The following is an 18,248-nucleotide window of genomic DNA, read 5'->3' as shown; positions in this document are numbered from 1 at the left end:
ATATGAGACATCTCTTATAATAAGGTATACCTGGCAACCTCACCATCAGTGAGAATTCATCCTTCACCCCTTGAAGAGGAATAATCACCAAGTGATGCCAGCCAATATGGACTTATCACAGAAGTTCCACATATTGCTTGATTAATGTGCATTTATCCTCTAGAGCCAATCTGTGTATTATTCAGCCAAGATGTACAGGTCACACACAAAAGACACGACTGACCAGTATGCACAGAGTCTCATTCTACACATCCACTTTAGCACTTGGTCCCACATCACTTGGTGGCAATCCACATGGATTGATGAATGAGCAAAAATTCCTTGCCACATTTGTCATATCCTCCACATTCTTCCTACTATGAATGTGAATAATCACTGACATTTATCCACATTTTCTGTTTTATATTTGTTTCAACATACATGTGGAATACAGAATGCTAGTTTTCCACATTTCAAATATTTATTTGACTTATAAATGTTCTCCTGAAAATTCCATTCAAGATATTGCAGAGAATTAGAGGGTGGACTAAAGAAAAAAAATCTGTGCAAAAAAAAATAGACAGTGCCCCAAAAACATGTTGGTATGTAAAGATGGTGACTAAGCATTTGCCCTTCTTTCATGGGCTCTAGTCATGTCCATTTATCTCAGAAATGAGAATAATGCAGCCCTCCAGATGTTGTTGGATTACATGTGCCAGCAACCATAGTCAGCATAGCCAGTGGTAAGGGATGCTGTGAGTTGCAGTCCAACAACATCTAGGGGGCTGCACAATTCCCACATATAATTTTACTATGAAACTACAGTACAGAAATGATACTCATCTCAGATTGTAGATGTTAAGTGGATCATAGATTCATAGAGTTGGAAGAGACCACAAGAGCCATCCAGTCCAACCCCCTGTCATGCAGGAACTCACAATCAAAGTACTCCCAACAGAAGACTGTGCAGCTTCTGTTTAAAAAGTGCCAAAGAAGGAGATTCCACCACTCCCTGAAGCAAGGTATTCCACTCTCAAACAACTCTTACTCTCAGAACGTTCTTCCTAGTGTTGAGCTGGAATCTCTTTTCCTGTAAGGATATTTTATCTCATCCAAAATTTGTTGTTTCAGTGAGCTCCATTGCCTTACCTTGCATACAGTACGCCTCTGATTTTTCACCTTTTCCTTACCTTTTTCTCCTTTTTCTTTTTCTTGTCTTTTTTGTCTCCATCTTTCTTGTCTTTTTCCTTCTCTTTCTCTTTCTCTTTCTCCTTTTCCTTCTCCTTCTCTTTCTCTTCTCTCCCAAACACTAAGAATTACAAAAGAAGCAGTAAAGGGAACTGATTAAAATCAATTAAGTTATAAATGAAGACTGAGAACTTCACAGCCTTGCTTACTTGTGGAAGGAGACTGGTGACATCATCCTGCAATGCCCCACTTAACAGCAGAACAGACTTCCCTCATTTTGGACAACTGATTGGCTTTTAAAGTGGGTTTTAGTGTCATTTGCCATTGCAACAACAGCACCATGAACACAGATGAGAATATGAAGCATTTACAGTGTCCTAAATCAAACTTACAGCATCATGATTTATAGGATGCCAGCCTAAATTGAAAATGTGTTAACGAAAAGGTGCATCCTAACTGAATTAATTTTTTAAAGAAAGAGATTGACTAAAGTTCAATTTCAGAAATAACTTATCTCTGGAATGCAGTTGTTTATTAATTAAATGGGCCACTGTGTCACAGAACAAACAAATTTTACATTTCCCAACCGGCTCTTTACTCATAACTTAGGCGTTCTGTATTTTTGCAAAGCCACTTCTTTCTTTTTCTTAGTTCCTCATGGTTGGGGAATTATAAAATTCAAGTCACAAGACTCTAGTCTTTTACTCAAGAGTAGTTCCAGTGTGTTAAGAGGCTTTCGATGTTAGCAGTCTCAGTGACTGATCCTGCCTCCACCCATTCCCACTGGCACAACGAAGTGTCAGAAAAGGAGATTTCACCACAGAAAGATAACTATCTTGGATTTTGAAACTTCCCAAGACTGAGCTTATCTTCTGAGTATTCAGATCTAAGGAGTTTATCACATGGGTGGGATAATCAGGATTTACCCGTCAATAATTTCTTGCTGGTTATTACCTGGTTATTGTCGGAAAAAGTTCTCTTTAATTGTAACATCATGTGAAATCGTGTGACTTTCATGGGATAATGACAGTTTAAACCCCCAATTTTCCCCATGTGATAAAGTCCTAAGTAAAAATGTGTCATGTTTTCAGCCACCATGGAAGCATGAATTGGAATTTTATTTTAAAAAAAAAACCTTCATTCTGGTCAGGCTTTTAATGTAGAAATATAGTACAGTTAAAACCAGGGGTAGGAATCATGAGTTATTCAACTTGTTGTTGAACTGCAACTCCCAGCAACCCTAGCCAGCATAGCCAATGTGAAAAATGCTGGAATCAACAACATCTGGAGTTCTGCATTATGTCTGCCCACTGATTTAAAAATAACTTGTTAAATAACTTGTATTCTGCCTAACAAAAGAGCCATGTAACATATTCCCTCCATTTCTGCTCCAGAGACAATGAATTTCAGTGAATTCTAACAACCTAATTCACTAAAGCATATTTTAAATTTAATTTTAATTAGTGAATTTGGGCAAAATTGTGATAAAAAATGGTGAAGTTATAATCTAATTACTTAATCAACTTGTCAATACCAAGCTGTGTCAGTAGACAGAGAAACAGCAAGCAATGTATGGGGAGACTGTAGGAGATACAGACCAAAACAACAACAACAACTTTTCCAAGCTCTAATTAAAATGAAAAACTGAACTCCCCACAAGAAGCTTCTTTGGAAGGAACAATAGAGGCAAGGATTGGCTGAGATATAGAGATATAATTAAGAAAAGTGCCCAGAATCAATGGGAACTAAAACCTATACAAGAAAAAGAAAATTTGGATATTAAACATCATTGGTTACTGTTAAAACAATTAAAAGATAGGTTCAAAAAAGATCTAAAGGAGGAAGGTGTCACAATCTAACAAAATGAATGGGACAAAATATTAAAAGAAAGTGAAGAAAAACAACCTCTAAACTCTCCACACTGTTACTAGAAATAAGATCAGAACAAGCTGCCATAAAACACTTTATGACTTTGTGAGCACAAGAACATAGGAAAAACTCTGAAATTACACAGCTGGCATCTAGCAAGATTAAGAATTTTTCAATTCACAAAATGCCAAAGCATCCTTGAAAATTACTTGAAAATGGCTTATCGCTGGCATTTAATGCCAGAGAAAATAGCAAAAATAAATAAAAACAACAATCATAATTGCTGGAAATGGGAAACCTCAAAAGGATCTTGGATCCAAGCATGGTGGCATTGCTCAAAAACGAAGGAATTTTGGAAAAATATCCATCTAAACATATGTAAGATCCTAAAAATAAACATCAAATTAACTCCCGACATATACCTGTTAAATATGACAAACAAAATTTCTAATCATCAAGGAAGAAAGAAATGGAAACAAATGTTATGTATGGTGTCAATAGCAAGGATCGACTTTGCAAAAAGATGGAAACAAAAATAGACACCAAACATTGATGAATGGCTAAAAGATTTATTAGGTGTCATTGAGCTAGAAAAATTAACACAAACACTAAATGGAAAATCTGTAGACAAAACTGAAAAAGAAAGGGAAGAACTCATCAAATTTTGCAGAAGTAAGAAATAGAAATAGAAAGAAATCAACAAATAGTCAAACATCAAAAGATGTATTACAAATACGAGCTTTCAGCCAAGAATAAGAAAGTATTAAGCACTGAAGAAATCTATTATAATCATCTTAAGAAGCAATTAAGTTTAAACAATTAGTTCACATCAATTCAAAGGAGTGCAGGAAAGTCCGTTAAGAAGACAAACCAGAACACAGAAGAAGAAGAAAAACAAAAGTTATACCTACAAAATACATGTAAGTTTTGATATTTCACAAATGTTTCAATACTTTCTATAGTGTTATATTGCTGAACAGATATTATATCAGAGAAAATATCAAAACTTCTTTTATTCTTTTTTCTCTATGAATATTTGTAAAACATAAAGTTACTGTATTGACAGATATGTAACATTAAAACATTCTTTTTTACTGTAACAAAAATAAAGTACCAAAAAAAAAAAAAAAACCCTGAAGGGAGTAGGTAAGATTCTGACCCAGTTGCCTTTCCCAGTCTGGAGCTTTCCAGTTGTGTTTGACTATAACTGCACTAATCCCTAGTGAGCATTTTAACTGGGCCTTTAAAAATACATTTAGGTCAATTTTTGGAAATGCAAAATGACTCACCTTTCAAGATGGAAGACATCCTTCAGTTATGATGGCACTCTTGGGAAGAAATGTTGAATGTCTCAGCCTTTCTGTCCACAGTTCCTAGATCAATGTTGGTTGTACCTGAGTGACAGATATCTGGAGCACATAACATGAAAAGGATATTATCCATTATTTTCTATGTGAAGAGCAAAAAGACAAAAGATTCTTCACTTGAGACTGACCTTGTGCATTTGGATAGAGCTACTTTTAAGGGACTTGCTTTTGCAAGAGGAGATAATCACACTAGCCAGTTTTCAAACCACTGTAAAAGAATCTGGTTTTGCCTGTTGCCATTAGGCCTTGCCTACCCTCAGCACTATAACAAATACAGGCAGAATACACAGCTCTGTGAAAACAAATTACTGTGTACAGAAGTATGAAGTGCAACAAAAGAGATTCTACTAATGTTGGTAACTTAATAAAAGAGATTGAAGGCTTCCAATCCTCTCCCTTGAGGCTGAATACAGCAGAGGTGAGAAGACTGTGGCCCTCCAGATGTCATTGGACTGCAATTCTCAGCAGCCCTAGCAAGTATGGCCAGTTATACAGCATACTGGGAATTGTCATCCAATATAACAGGCCCTCCAACATTTCATAGATTGAAACCATGGCACATGTGGCCAAGCAGCATCAGAGTTGGTTAAGACAGTAAAGGTTATGAATGAGAAAGAACCCATCAGCTAAGAGGGGCTGCAACAGATTCCTTTTGTCTGAGTCTACTGGGAAAGGCAAGAGTCTGCTCCTCTCCTCTCCCCCCTTCCCCCCCCCCCCGCTGTATAATTGACATAAACTGAGGGTGAAGGGAAAAGTGGGAGGAGGAGAAAGAAAGTGGGACACTTCAAAAACAGCTGAAAATGTAGGACAACAGAGTATTAATCAGGGCTGTCCCTGCCAAATTAAGACAGCAGGAGGGTATGATTTTTGTCTAGATTCTAGACAATTCCTGCCCCTGTTTGGACTGTTAGAATGAGATTCAGGAGACTCATGCTCTAGTCCCCACTGAGTCATGAAATTCACTCTATGACCTTTGGCCAGTCACTTTTTCTCAGCATCACCTACCTCGAAGAACTGTTGAGAAGACAAAATGGAGAGGAGGAGAGTCATGTGCACCCTCTTCCGCTCACTGATTTTGTGTGTGTCTGTGTATGTGTATCAGACAATCAAACCACTGAAGAGGAAATCAAGCACATAACACTAATCCAAATTCACAGATTTGTATGTGCACACTTTTCTCACATAAATTAGACAAGCCTTAAGATTTGTTCCTCCTATGAAGTTGCCTTTAGTGAAGTCTTAGTCAATCGCTGAAATGGCAACTCTCCCTCCCCTTAAAAGCTGAACAACCTAAATCAAAGCACAATGTCCAGATTGCAAGTCCCATAAATCATCTACAATGCAAACAGCACAGAATCCCAGTACAATATGCCCAATTACGGAACTGTCCTCTACAGCAACAGAATGAGCAGTAGCTTCAGTTCTCTCAAAGGGAAAAGGGATCAGGGAAAGAAACCTCACCTAGTGAGAAAGAAAGACAGGTAGCCTCTCAGTTGTTTCTCTTCACTGGTAGAAATGCAGATCTTGCTTGCAGTCTTGTCATTTGTGCTTTGTCTCCACCCCTGCTCTGCTCAGGAAGAGAAGAAAAACAGGTTCCATCCAGCCCAGAGTGCTATTAGAGAGTGTGCTTTGTCCATGCAATCACTGCTCAGACAAACCTCATTCCTCAGTCCTGACTATCTGTGCAAGAAAGTTCTGGTTCAAAGCAGGAAAGCCAGGCTTGTGCCTCAGGTGAAACAGTCTTCCCTGCCCTCATTCTTACTCCATAGAAGCAAATGAAAATGGGGAAAACTGTTGAAAAGGGAGCCAGGGGAGCATTGGAGAAGTTCCACGGGGAGCATATAGCCCCCCAAAGTGCCCTTGAGGGCCCTATGAAGCTTCCATGGTGCACTTTGTCCAACAAATGCTTCAGGGATGTTCCCTTTCATGAGTTGCCAGGTCATTAACTTTCCATTCCTTAGGCTGAAGCAGATGGGCAGGAAAAAATGGCTCAACCCTGCTTTTTCCAAAAGCAGGTAAAAACTCCATTGTCCACAATGCCCGCTCCCAAGGCAGACTGAATATGCATGGCTTGACTGCATAGCACAGCATCAAGCCACTCTGCTGGATTATTTGTTGTTGTTGCCACCCCACCATGCATATGCACCATTATAGAGACTTGCAACCTCTAAGTACCTCCCATGTCCACTCAGATGCCACACAGTCGCATGCGCAAAGCTCTGCCCATACAGGGCATCAGTGCTTCAGTGTGCAAATGATACATTGGCAAAGCGTAAGCATGGAGGGTCCCCTATACATGCCCCCTTCACTCCCCTTCATCCCATGCCACCTGTTGAAAGATCTGGTTTGTGTAAGTTGTAATTACATCCAATGGATGTAATTACAACATACACAAACCAGATCATCCAACAGGTGGCATGGGATGGCATTTGAGTTGCTGCACTTACCCCCCCAAAAGTGGGGTAGCGCTATATATCAAACCTTACATACCAGCTAGAGAAATCTTAAAGGATGAAAATGGTAGATATATTATGGTTGAAGTAAACTTAGATGGGAAAACTGTTTTGGTAACAAATGTGTACAGGCCGCAAGGAAATAAAGCTCAGTTTTTTAAAGAGTTCTTTTTGAAAATTTGTCAAATGAATTATGAAAACTTAGTAATAATGGGGGATTGAAATGCGGTAATTAATCCATTAATGGATAGAGACTCATCCAAAAAGAAGATAAAAGTTGATCAAGGGAAACTCCCTCAAACCTTTTTTCAATATCTAGAAATATTATCTTTAATGGAACCCTGGAGAAAGTGCAACCCGCAAAGTAAGGGATTTACTTTCTTTTCTGACATCCACAAATCCACTTCTAGAATTGATTTTTTCCTAATATCTACCTCCCTGTTCAAAGACTTAACTGAAGTAGAGATTCTTCCTAAAAAAATCTCAGACCACAGTCCGGTGATTCTAGAACTAAAGGAGAAAAAAAGGAGAACCTGGAAACTTAATGATTATCTGTTAAATAATGATGCAATATTTAAACAAGCAAAAGAGCAAATTAAATACTTTATAGATGAAAACGTGGAGAAAGGTACAGAGATCACTCAAGTGTGGGATGCCTCCAAAACGGTAATGTGGGGGTTCTTCATCCAAAAAAGTATTGAACAGAACAAAAGAAGAAACCTGAGAGTGGAATCCTTAAATAGAAAGATTAGAGAAAAAGAAGAAGAGTTAAGTAAAAACCTCAACAATAACAAAATACTGAACCAAATTAAGATCTTACAAAATCAATTAAAAGAAGTAACGTTGGAAGGAATAGGAAAGAAACTTAAAGTTACAAAGCAAAGGTACTTTGAATTGGGAAACAAGGTAGGTAGATTACTAGCCTATAAACTCAGAAAACAGAGGGAAAACAGATTGATACTAGAAATGAAAGAAGGGGAAAAACTTACACATAACACGAAAAGAATTAAAGAAATTTTTGTAAGTTTTTTTCAGAACTTATACCAAGGAGATCAAATAAGCAAAGAGGTATTAACAGAATGTGAACATTATATTCAAAAATCTAATCTGAACAAGATAACAAATTGCCAAAAGGAGATACTGAATACTAATATCACAATGATGGAGATTGTAGAAACAATAAAAGCTTTAAAACATGGGAAGTCTCCAGGCCCTGACGGGTTTACAGCAACGTACTGTAAGAAATTACAAGATGAATTAAGTCCACTGTTATATAGTACCTTCAATGCCATCAAATGTAATGGAATTCCAAATACATGGAAACATACATACATCTCTCTTATACCAAAACCGGATAAGGATCACATGAAACCCCAAAATTATAGACCTAAATCTTTATTAAACCAAGATTACAAAATATTTGTGTCAGTTCTAGCGAAAAGATTAAAAGGGATTTTAAAAACATTAATCAACAAAGACTAATGTGGGTTCTTGCCAGATAGAAGGATTAAACAAAATATAAGAACTATGATAGATGTAATTGAGTATTACGATAAAAATCCCAGTTCAAAGGCAGCTTTGCTATTTCTCGATATGGAAAAAGCATTTGATTTGATTAATTGGAATTTTATAACATTTTTTAAAAAGATGGATTTTGGATGTACATTTACAGCATGGATTAAGGAAATATACAAAACCCAAACAGCCCAAATTATCATAAATGGAGAACTATCAAACCCAGTCCAAATTTCAAAGGGAATGAGACAAGGATGTCCCCTGTCGCCATTATTATTAATCATAATAATCGAAATTCTTATGAACAATATAAGAAACAACAAGGAGATTAAAGGACTTAATTGGAAAAAAACAGGATATAAAATCATAGGATATGTGGATGACATAGCCTTGATAATAGAGGAACCTCTAGAAATTATACAGAAAGTTTTGGCAGAAATTCTACAATTTGGTAATTTTGCAGGCCTAAAACTAAACAGATCAAAATCAAACATTTTGACTCTAAATATGAAGGAACCAGATATTTTAAAATTGGAAAATATATCAGGTTGTCAAATATGCAAAAAAGTGAAATATTTAGGTATTTTTTTATCTAAAAAGAATTCAGAACTCTTTGATATGAACTATGTTAAAATGTGGAAAGAAATTAAAGATGACTTAACAAGATGGGAAAGATTACAACTATCTTTTATGGGCAGAATTGAAACCGTAAAAATTGCCATTTTACCGAAATTCCTGTTTCTATTTCAAAATTTACAAATAATCCAAAATGATAAAGTGTTTTGCGTCTGGGAGAGAGAAATTTCGAAATTTATTTGGCAAGGAAAAAAACCAAGAATTAAATGGAAAATCATGAAAGATGCCAAAGAAAGGGGCGGTTTTGGAATTCCAGATCTGAGAACATACTACTATGCCTGCGCAATGACCTGGTTAACATCATGGATCAATATTTCAGAAAAACAAATGCTAAACCTAGAAGGTTTCAACAACATATATGGTTGGCATGGCTATTTGTGGTATAATAGGGTGGAGGTGAACCGACAGTTTGAAGATCATGTCATAAGAAATTCCCTATTAAGGATTTGGAAAAAAATAAAGCAAAAATTTTATAACCAAACACCGAGTTGGATATCACCACAAGAGGCATGGAGGATAAACATGGGCTCGGAAACCGCTACTCCTCTAAAGTATAAAGACCTTATTAAATGGCAGAACAATATGCCGATCCTGAAAACGAGTAAAGAGTTGGAAGAAGAGGGCAATAACTGTTCATGGTTCCCTTATATGCAACTCAAGCAGAAATATATGATGGATGAAAAACAGATTCAATTCATGGCAAAAAATAACGAATTAGATGAAATAATCTTAAAATCTGAAAAAGGCATGATCTCGAAATTATATAAACTCTTTCTTGATAGAGAGATGGAGCAAGAGACAGTTAAGGAATGTATGATAAAATGGGCAAGGAACATAGGTCATTTGATAAATTGAAATGTATGGGAAAGAACATGGGGGAAAGATTTAAAAATAAACACTGTCAATGGACATGAAAGAGAATTTATATAAAATGATCCATCGTTGGTATTTAACTCCGAATAAATTGGCAAGAATGAATAGAGGGAAAGAAGTAAGATGTTGGAAGTGTATGGAAAATCAGGGAAGTCTTTATCATATGTGGTGGTTGTGTCCAAAAGCTAAAATATTCTGGAAGAAAATACATACGACACTGCAGAACTTGCTTAAAAAACAAATAAGATTCGTGCCTGAAACTTTCCTTTTAAATATGGTTGAAGACAAGGAAGAAAGGAAACACCTAAAAATTATTCTGTATTTAATAACAGCAGCAAGAATGGTTTACGCGCAAAAATGGAAGCTTAGTGAGATTCCCTCGGTAGATGAGTGGCTTTTAAAAAGTTTAGAAATGCTAGAACTGGACAAGCTTACGATGTATTTAAGAGGGAAATGGATAGAAGAAAGATGTGATGAGTGGACAATTCTTAAAGATTTTTGCAACAAGCGCTGGTCATAATGTAAATGATCAGAGTACAACTATGGAAGATGTATTAGGATAACTGGTACAGTTATCTAATAATTATCTAGATAATTGAAGGGATGACAAAGCAATCTAACATTAATAACACTGTTAATATTGTAATATTGAACCTAGTGACTCCAAGTAGTATGGTGAAAAGTGAAAGGGGTATGGTATTGAACATATCTATAATAATCCACAAACCATGGAAAAATACGATGGTGGTAAAAACCAGGAATGGTAAGAATACTAACAGAATGTGGCTCGTGAAATAAGCCAAGTGAATAAAACTGTTTACAGAGGGGATAGGAGGGTAAAGGGGGGAGGGAAAGAGGGAAAGGAAATATACTAAAAAATAAGGTACAGAGAAAGAAATGTTAAAATTTGTTAAATCGAAAAAGGTTTAGATGTACGGAATACACGGTATTAATGTACAATTACATAAGATCGGAGGGTGATAGAGTCTCCTTCCTTGGAGGTCTTTAAACAGAGGCTGGATGGTCATCTGTCAGGGATGCTTTGATATAGATTTCCTGCATGGCAGGGGGTTGGACTGGATGGCCCTAGTGGTCTCTTCCAACTCTATGATTCTATGATTCTATGATTCTATGATATTATTAATGTACCAAAAAAAATGAGTTGCAGCACTTTCATTTCTTTGCTTTGTTTCAGCCTTGCATTGAGGTGTTTATATGTAAGCACAAAGATACACATTTTCTACACTAAGCTGGAGTATTCTAGCTTCTTTTTGCTCCTGTTTTTCACCCCAGAGTGCAGCTTCGCTTCAGTTTCCACTCACTTTGGAGGTGGTGTCATATAAATGCATCACCTTCAATGTAGCTATAAGCCATTTTTATTTTGCTTGTCTGTTTCATCCTCTTAAGATGTCAGGATCCAAGCCTCAGATCAGGAAAAAGGCAATGTTGACATAACAGGGATAATGTTTTGTGAAATAACAATGGGTGAGCCATTGTGAAACAGTTACAAAAGTTCTCTATCTCTGTGTGTAGTACAGTCGGACCTTCTTATACACTGATTTTTTATACACGGATTCAAACATACACGGTTTGAAAATGTTCCAAAAAAGGATAAATTTACCTTGATCTTCCATTTTTTATTAGGGACACCATTTTGCTATGTCATTATATTTAATGGGACTTGAGCATACACGGATTTTGTTATACACGGGGGATCTTGGAACCAAACCCCAGCGTATAACAAGGGTCCACTGTACATGCATGTCAGTTTCTTGTATCACACTGTTGACTCACGTTTAGCATACCTTCTAACTGTCCCTGTTTGACAGAGAAAGTCCTTGTTAATCCTCAGCCATTCCATCCTGGAAGGAAGTGACAAGCGGATACTTCAGGGTTCTGTCCCAGACCCAGTGTTGTTTAAGATCTTTATAACTGACTTTGATGATGGAATAAAAGGCATGTTTGGGGCCATTCAGTCTACCTTTTACCCTGGATCAGGAACTGAATTATGCACATGAAGTTCATATTAGCCCTGAATCTCCCACAAGCGAATCCGAGGCTTCCACAACTGTTTTGGGGCAAATGCCCCTTAGTGTGGGTCATTTGGAATCGAGGTAAAAGCTGTATCTTTTGAAAAAACCCGGGTTTGGTGAATATGAACTTGCCCCTGATCGTGATCAGGGCGGGTTCAGGGGAGGGATTTAGGTCAGAGGGAGGGCAGTGGGCAGAACATTCCCTCCCCTTCATCGGGATGAAGGAGGAGGAGGAGGAGGAAGGAGCCAGAGGAAGGGTGCAAAAAAGGGCAATCAGGGTGACAGGATGCAAAGGGCAATCAGGGTGACTGACGGGGGATGCAAAGGGCAGTCAGAAGGAGGGCAGAGGGGGGAACTGGAGAAAGGGTGGCAAGAGTGATGGAGGAGGAAGAGGAGGATGAAGGAGCCAGGGGGAAGATGGGGGCCATGGAGGGCAATCTGTAACGGAGCAGGAGGAGGAGAAGGAAGGAGCAGGAGGAAGGGTCAATTCAGGGCAGGTCAGAGGGAGGGCACAAAACAGAACAAGCCTCCCTCTCACACCAGGCAGCTTTCTCTCTCTTTTTTATTTATTTAAAATTATTTTTGGGAGACTATGCGTATGTTTTTTGCTACAGGTAGATAGATATATAGATAGAATGTGCCTGCCTGCTTGTTCACTTTCCCTTTCATTTCCTTGCTTCCAGCAGCACTTTGCAGGAGGCTTTGTTTATTTGCGAATGCTACAATGCGAATGTTTTACAATGTGAATGTTACAAACGTTTCTCTTTCCAATTTGGCAAGTTGATACAGAATGCTTTTGCTACTGTCTCTAAGGAATTCAGGGGTAGCTGAGGGAAAGTAAATAATGCATGGTATCCTTTTCTGGCATACCGAGGTGAGGAATTAATTAATTTATTATTATTATTATTATTATTATTATTATTACATGTGTATGAGGCATTTGGGGGTGGCAAGGATGGAGGATGCAGATATGGCATTAGATTGCATTTTGTGTTTGAAAACGGGGCCAAGGGAAGATCCATAACCTGCAGTGACCCAAATACCCACAACACACACACAAACACACACACAGACACAGAGGAGGTTTTTAAATTTGACAAAATATGTGCATACTGGTGCCTGTTTTTTTTTAAAAAAAAAAAAAGGAGGGGGAGGGGGAAATCACCCATCCGGTTGCTCAATCGCTGTAAGAAACATCACCCTTGACAACAGCAAAGGAGCCTTTTTAAAAACCGGTGTGGCAAATGAGAACTCTCCCCATAGCTGCATGGCATTCAGGGTTAAATTACCCTGAGGTAAATAGTGGGCACTTGCTTCCAGAGAGATTTGGGGGGAGGGCATCCGGATCTACCCAGTTCCATCCAGCGCAAATAGCTCAGTATGAATGGCGCCCTAATCAAATTTGCAGATGATCCCAAATACTAGGGAGGGGAGTAGCTAATACTCCAGAGGGCAGGAACATAATTCAAAATGACCTTAATGGGTACTAAATTGAGGCAGAAAAAAATGAAATGCACAAACATAGGGAGGGTGATTCCTGTCTTGAAAGTAGTAAACGAAAAAAGGATCTAGGGGGTCTTTATGAGTCAATGCTGTGATGCAACAGCCAAAAAGTCAATGCAATTCTGGGCTGCATCAACAAAAATATAGAGTCCAAATGGAGGGAAGTAGTAGTGCCACTCTGTTCTGCTTTGGTCAGACCTAATCTGGAATACAGTACTGTACTATGTTATTTCTGGGCACCACAGTTTAAGGAAGATATTGACAAGCTGGGACATGTCCAGAGGAGAGCAACCATGATGATCAAAAGTCTGAAAATCAAGCCTTATAAGGAATGACTCAGAAAGATGGGTATGTTTAGCCTGGATAAAATAAGAATGAGAAGTAGCATGATAACTAACTTTAAATATCTGAAGGGATGTCATGTAGGAAGGGGTGAGCTTGTTTTCTGCTGCTCCAGAGACGGAACAATTCATTTTTTGAAATGGATATTCACAGAGCAGAACAAACTTGGCAGAGAGATGCCTGAGTCCCATATGGATATGAAAGCCTTATTTGATGCTCTATTACTGTGTTTTGATAAGTGGTCCAAAGAAGTCACTCTCAGATTTCATTAAACACAATTATTGGTATTCATATATATGACACCCATCCCTTTTCAAATTAAAAATATCCCTCCAGAAAGAAGGGCATGCATGAATACAAAAATAATTTGGCCCCCATAGTATCTGATTTTTCACCTCTACTGTCTGGAAACTTGGTCCTTTGGAACAGACTTTTGGAGCATATTGAAATTCTTTCTGGGCCAGGTGCTTGTGGAAATAGTCATGCAGCCAGTGGAAGGATCATATAAATAGTTCCAGAATCTGGGTAAAATCTGCCTAATCTAATCCAGAACCAACATACACACATATCTTGGTGTCCATTCAAGTAGCAGAATACATCTAGCAGCTACAGCAGTTACTAGGGTGATAATCGTGCAGGTTTCCAGATGTTCTTGAACTGCAATCCCTTAGTACCGCTTATGAGGCTAGGGTTATGGGAATTGCAGTTCAACTACATCCAGAGGGCTGCATGAGTCCTCTACCTGTGCTAGGGTTTGCCTCCAGCAACACTTTACATATAGCCACATACGTATTTTGGGGCAAAGCAGACAGGCATGAAGAAGCGGCCTCTGGCTGCTCTGCCCATGATTGTCCGGGGACAGTGGTGACCAGATGGCTCGCTCTCAAAGCGGGTTCCTGCTGCAGTCCCAAATGGGCCGCTGGCAAGGAGCAGATTTTCACTGCTCCTTTTACTGGTGGCTTTGGGCCACCTTAGGTAGCCTTGGACAACTTCTGGCCAAGTTGGAAACATGCATCATCTGCACACCATGCCCCTGAAGTAGCCGGAAGCCACTCCTTTTGGCCCATCTGTTTTCGACCTTTGTTGGCTCTCTTTCCTTGCTTTCGTTTTGTCAGCAAATGAATACTTTTCTATTCTAGTATGCAGTTGGGAACTGATAGTTTTCGATAATGGGTTTTCTTTCTGGAAAGATAAATGAGACAAGTAATTAACATCAAATTTTCAAGATTACAAAATAATAAAAATAAGGCTTCAGGAAGTTAAGAGAAGCTGAGGCTATTTATTGTTGATGCAATTCAATAATGAAGTAGATTGACCAGAAAGAGGATATGGTCAGGTCAGACAGACACTGTAAGATGAAAATATTGCAAACTAGAGAGGAAAGGAACTGGATTTAATTTTATTGAATGATAAAAAAGTTATGATGGATGGTAATGAAGTGGAGTAGACATAATGTCAAGATATTACATATGTGTGGTAATGTTAATAAGATATAAAACAAATTTTAAAAATTATTTTAAAACGATAATGGGTTTTCTGTTTTAGTGCTGTACTATGTTTAATCTGTGCTTTTAAATTAACGGTTTTAATCCTAGAGACATTATCTTAATCTTAACTTTTTATAAGTTTTCAGCTATATGTGCTTTTATTTGTATTTTCTTTTTCATTCTGTATCCACCTGCTAGGGAAAATGTGAGATATAAATGATGGCTTGATATGGGGAAATCTGGCAACAACACACTTTTAAGCCACACCATCAAATCCATAGCCCAACACAAGTATTTATCCAAATGTAAAACTAACTCCTCTTACTTTTGCCTAGATAGCACCAGTCGTATGTCAGTGCTGCACATGAGTGGTTTTTCTTTGGATACATTACTCTAGGTCAGATGAGGACAACTGTAGAAGGTTAGGGGAGCACATTAAGCCTCTCACAGAGTTTACACAACTGTATTGCACCCACTCATGCAACAAAAAAAGTCTTTTTTGTCCCCAACACCCTCTAGGGCATGGGAATATTCTTACCATGTTTTGGGGCCTTCCTGGGCCATTTTAGGCTCATGAGAGGCATTTTTAAAATTCTTCTCCACTGGCAAAGTGAGAGGCTCATCTTTGGAAATCTCCTCGCTGTGATGGCTGGAGCATCCAGTGTTCATGCTCCAGTAGCAGTAAAGGAAGAAAGGGGCATGCTGGAGATGGATTGAGAGAGCCCCTCGGGATCCATAGTCTCCTTAATCCTCTAACATGTCCCCACATGGATGAAACTACATCAGCCCTGGATTTGTGGTATTAGATTCCCCACTAATGATGATGATGATGTATAACACCTTTTCAAAAAGGGACGGTTAGAAGATATACAATAAAAAACAAATGATAAAACACAACACTATGAAATGGTAAAATACTAAAATAACATACTAATATGCTAAAAACAAACAACAAAATCCATCTCAGCCACCTTAGGCCTGCTCATCAACTTAATCTGGCGAATTGAAAAGGACGGTCTTCAACCTGTTAGGAAGGATCGAATTAGGGGAATTTAATTAGCTCAAATTTACAAGAGGCATGTCCTAACAATGCACGCAGCGGATCGCGTTCCTATGTGTATACCAGAGGTCATCTATTCCAACCCCAAGAAACAGAGACTCAAAGTGTCAATGAGTTGTACAGTAATTAAAATATAAACATTTATTAAAGCAACACAACAAACGGGATCATATACGCACACACACATTCAATACTAAAGCAAGGGAGGGGGAGAGTTTGGGAGTAAAGGAGAAAGGATAGAGGCACCATTTGAATAATTACCTTAGGAGTCTTCTCCAAGTGACGGATGTGAGGGATGGTGGATGGTGAAACAAGGCCGCGGGGAACGGGGAGAGCAAACGGTGACCACGGTGGCTAGGAGCTGAGTTTCAGCGGGCAAAGCTAACAAAAGGCCCGAGAGACAGTGAGCTTTTGGCTTAGCTCGAGTGATTTCAGCGGAACCCAGGGCTCAAGGTTCGTAAGCTCGAAGCGAGGCGCTCTACAAGCAAGGAATGAGGTTTGGAACTTCAGCTCGACAAGCCCAAGGAGGGCAGGAATCTAGGTCCTATTTATACTGCGAAACATATCCTCAGGCTATGGCTACCTGGTGAACAAAGGTCTTGATGGCTATCTTTTGTCTAAGCTGAAACTTACACAATGGATACACAAAGAAGAGATCTGACACTTTTCAGAGGAAGACAAATATCTAGATGGCAGAGTTCTTTAAAACAATCACTCGCTCATTAGGAGAGAGGCTACTTCTATTGTCCTCTTCTCTTTGGGCAGCCGGCGAAACTTGTAGGGCAACTCCCAAAACTGCCTGCTGAAAGGTTTGCATTTTACCTTTTTTTCCTGTGACCAAGCCTAGCAAGCTTGCTGGCTACGTGGTTGGCCTGCTTTTAGGGTAATGGCGGCTTGCGATGGGGTCAGTCGGGGTCTTGATTTTTGATCGCTTGGCACCCAAAATTTATATAAAACCAAACTCGGTAACAAACCCTTTATGAAACTGGGTCCTCCGCCAATTGGAAGTGCAAAGGAAGTCTGTTCCATAAACACAGAGATCCTGAAAGGACTGCAGCCTTGACAGAGCAGTATGTGTTGGTGGAACTGCCAACAATCCTTTGTCAGCGGATCTTAAAATTTCTAGATGTTACATACTATGCTAGCCGAGCTGGGGGAGGTTAAAGCACAGGGCCTTAAATACTAGGGCCAAAAGCTTATACTGAGCTTTGGCCCAAACTGGTAGCCAGTGAAGGGATCTACTAGACATGCGAGTATTTGGGGAGATTTAAGACAATCCGAACAGCACTGTTCTGGATTAAAACCAGAAGGGTAAGAGAGCAATGGGAACCAATGGAACAGGAGAAGCAAAGAAAGCCAGCAAGTAAAGTGGTGAGGAGGGGGCAGGATGGAAAACTTCACATGCACACATATTTCATCCTGGCCAGTATGAGTCCTTCAGGTATTAGAAATCACTGCTTCTTCATCACTTCCATAGGTTTGCTCTGCCTGTTGCAGAACTGCAGAACTCAAACAATGTATAACAGAGAAAACCTTAGAGCCCAGTCATTAGTCCACTAATGACACATTCTGGAGCGAGTGGATCCATCCTACAGACAATGAACAGACAATTTTGTCATTAATGCAAAACTTTTCCTTTATTACATTACAGACTATTTATCATCATTATATAATATAGCACAGATTTTACTCACAAATGTAATATATATTCAAAATATAGATCCTTTGCTTAAAAAAAAGAATCTTTTCAAAAAATCAGACTATACATCAAAGCTGAGGGAAGTATTTTTGACCTGATTTGTTGCCAGATTTCACGTGTTATTCCAACACTGATTTTCTTAGTAAAAGAGAACTACAATGGCTAGTTGCAACTAGACTAGATCCACTCAGTCAATGGAATTTTCTTATCAAATTCCCAGTGGTTCAATGGCTCTACTCTAGGT

The 18,248-nt window shown here is 38.7% G+C and overlaps 1 long non-coding RNA gene across 2 annotated transcripts; it reads right to left on the bottom strand.

Annotated features, from left to right (window-relative positions):
• Window positions 1-987: 987 nt before the first annotated feature.
• LOC121921783 lies at window positions 988-16,159 on the bottom strand. Of its 2 annotated transcripts, XR_006102047.1 has the most exons (4): window positions 15,784-16,159; window positions 5,865-5,970; window positions 4,326-4,445; window positions 989-1,288 (listed from the first exon to the last, which is right to left on the bottom strand). It is a non-coding gene; the product is annotated as an uncharacterized LOC121921783 (long non-coding RNA). The 2 variants fall into 2 exon arrangements; XR_006102046.1 differs by lacking the exon at window positions 15,784-16,159 and having other exon boundaries at window positions 988-1,288; window positions 5,865-6,726.
• Window positions 16,160-18,248: the final 2,089 nt, after the last annotated feature.

Source organism: Sceloporus undulatus, chromosome 2 (assembly GCF_019175285.1).
Source record: "Sceloporus undulatus isolate JIND9_A2432 ecotype Alabama chromosome 2, SceUnd_v1.1, whole genome shotgun sequence".
In the NCBI taxonomy this organism is placed as follows: domain Eukaryota; kingdom Metazoa; phylum Chordata; class Lepidosauria; order Squamata; family Phrynosomatidae; genus Sceloporus; species Sceloporus undulatus.
The sequence above is the reverse complement of the archived record's forward strand: the minus strand, read 5'-3'. Positions and strand labels throughout refer to the sequence as shown.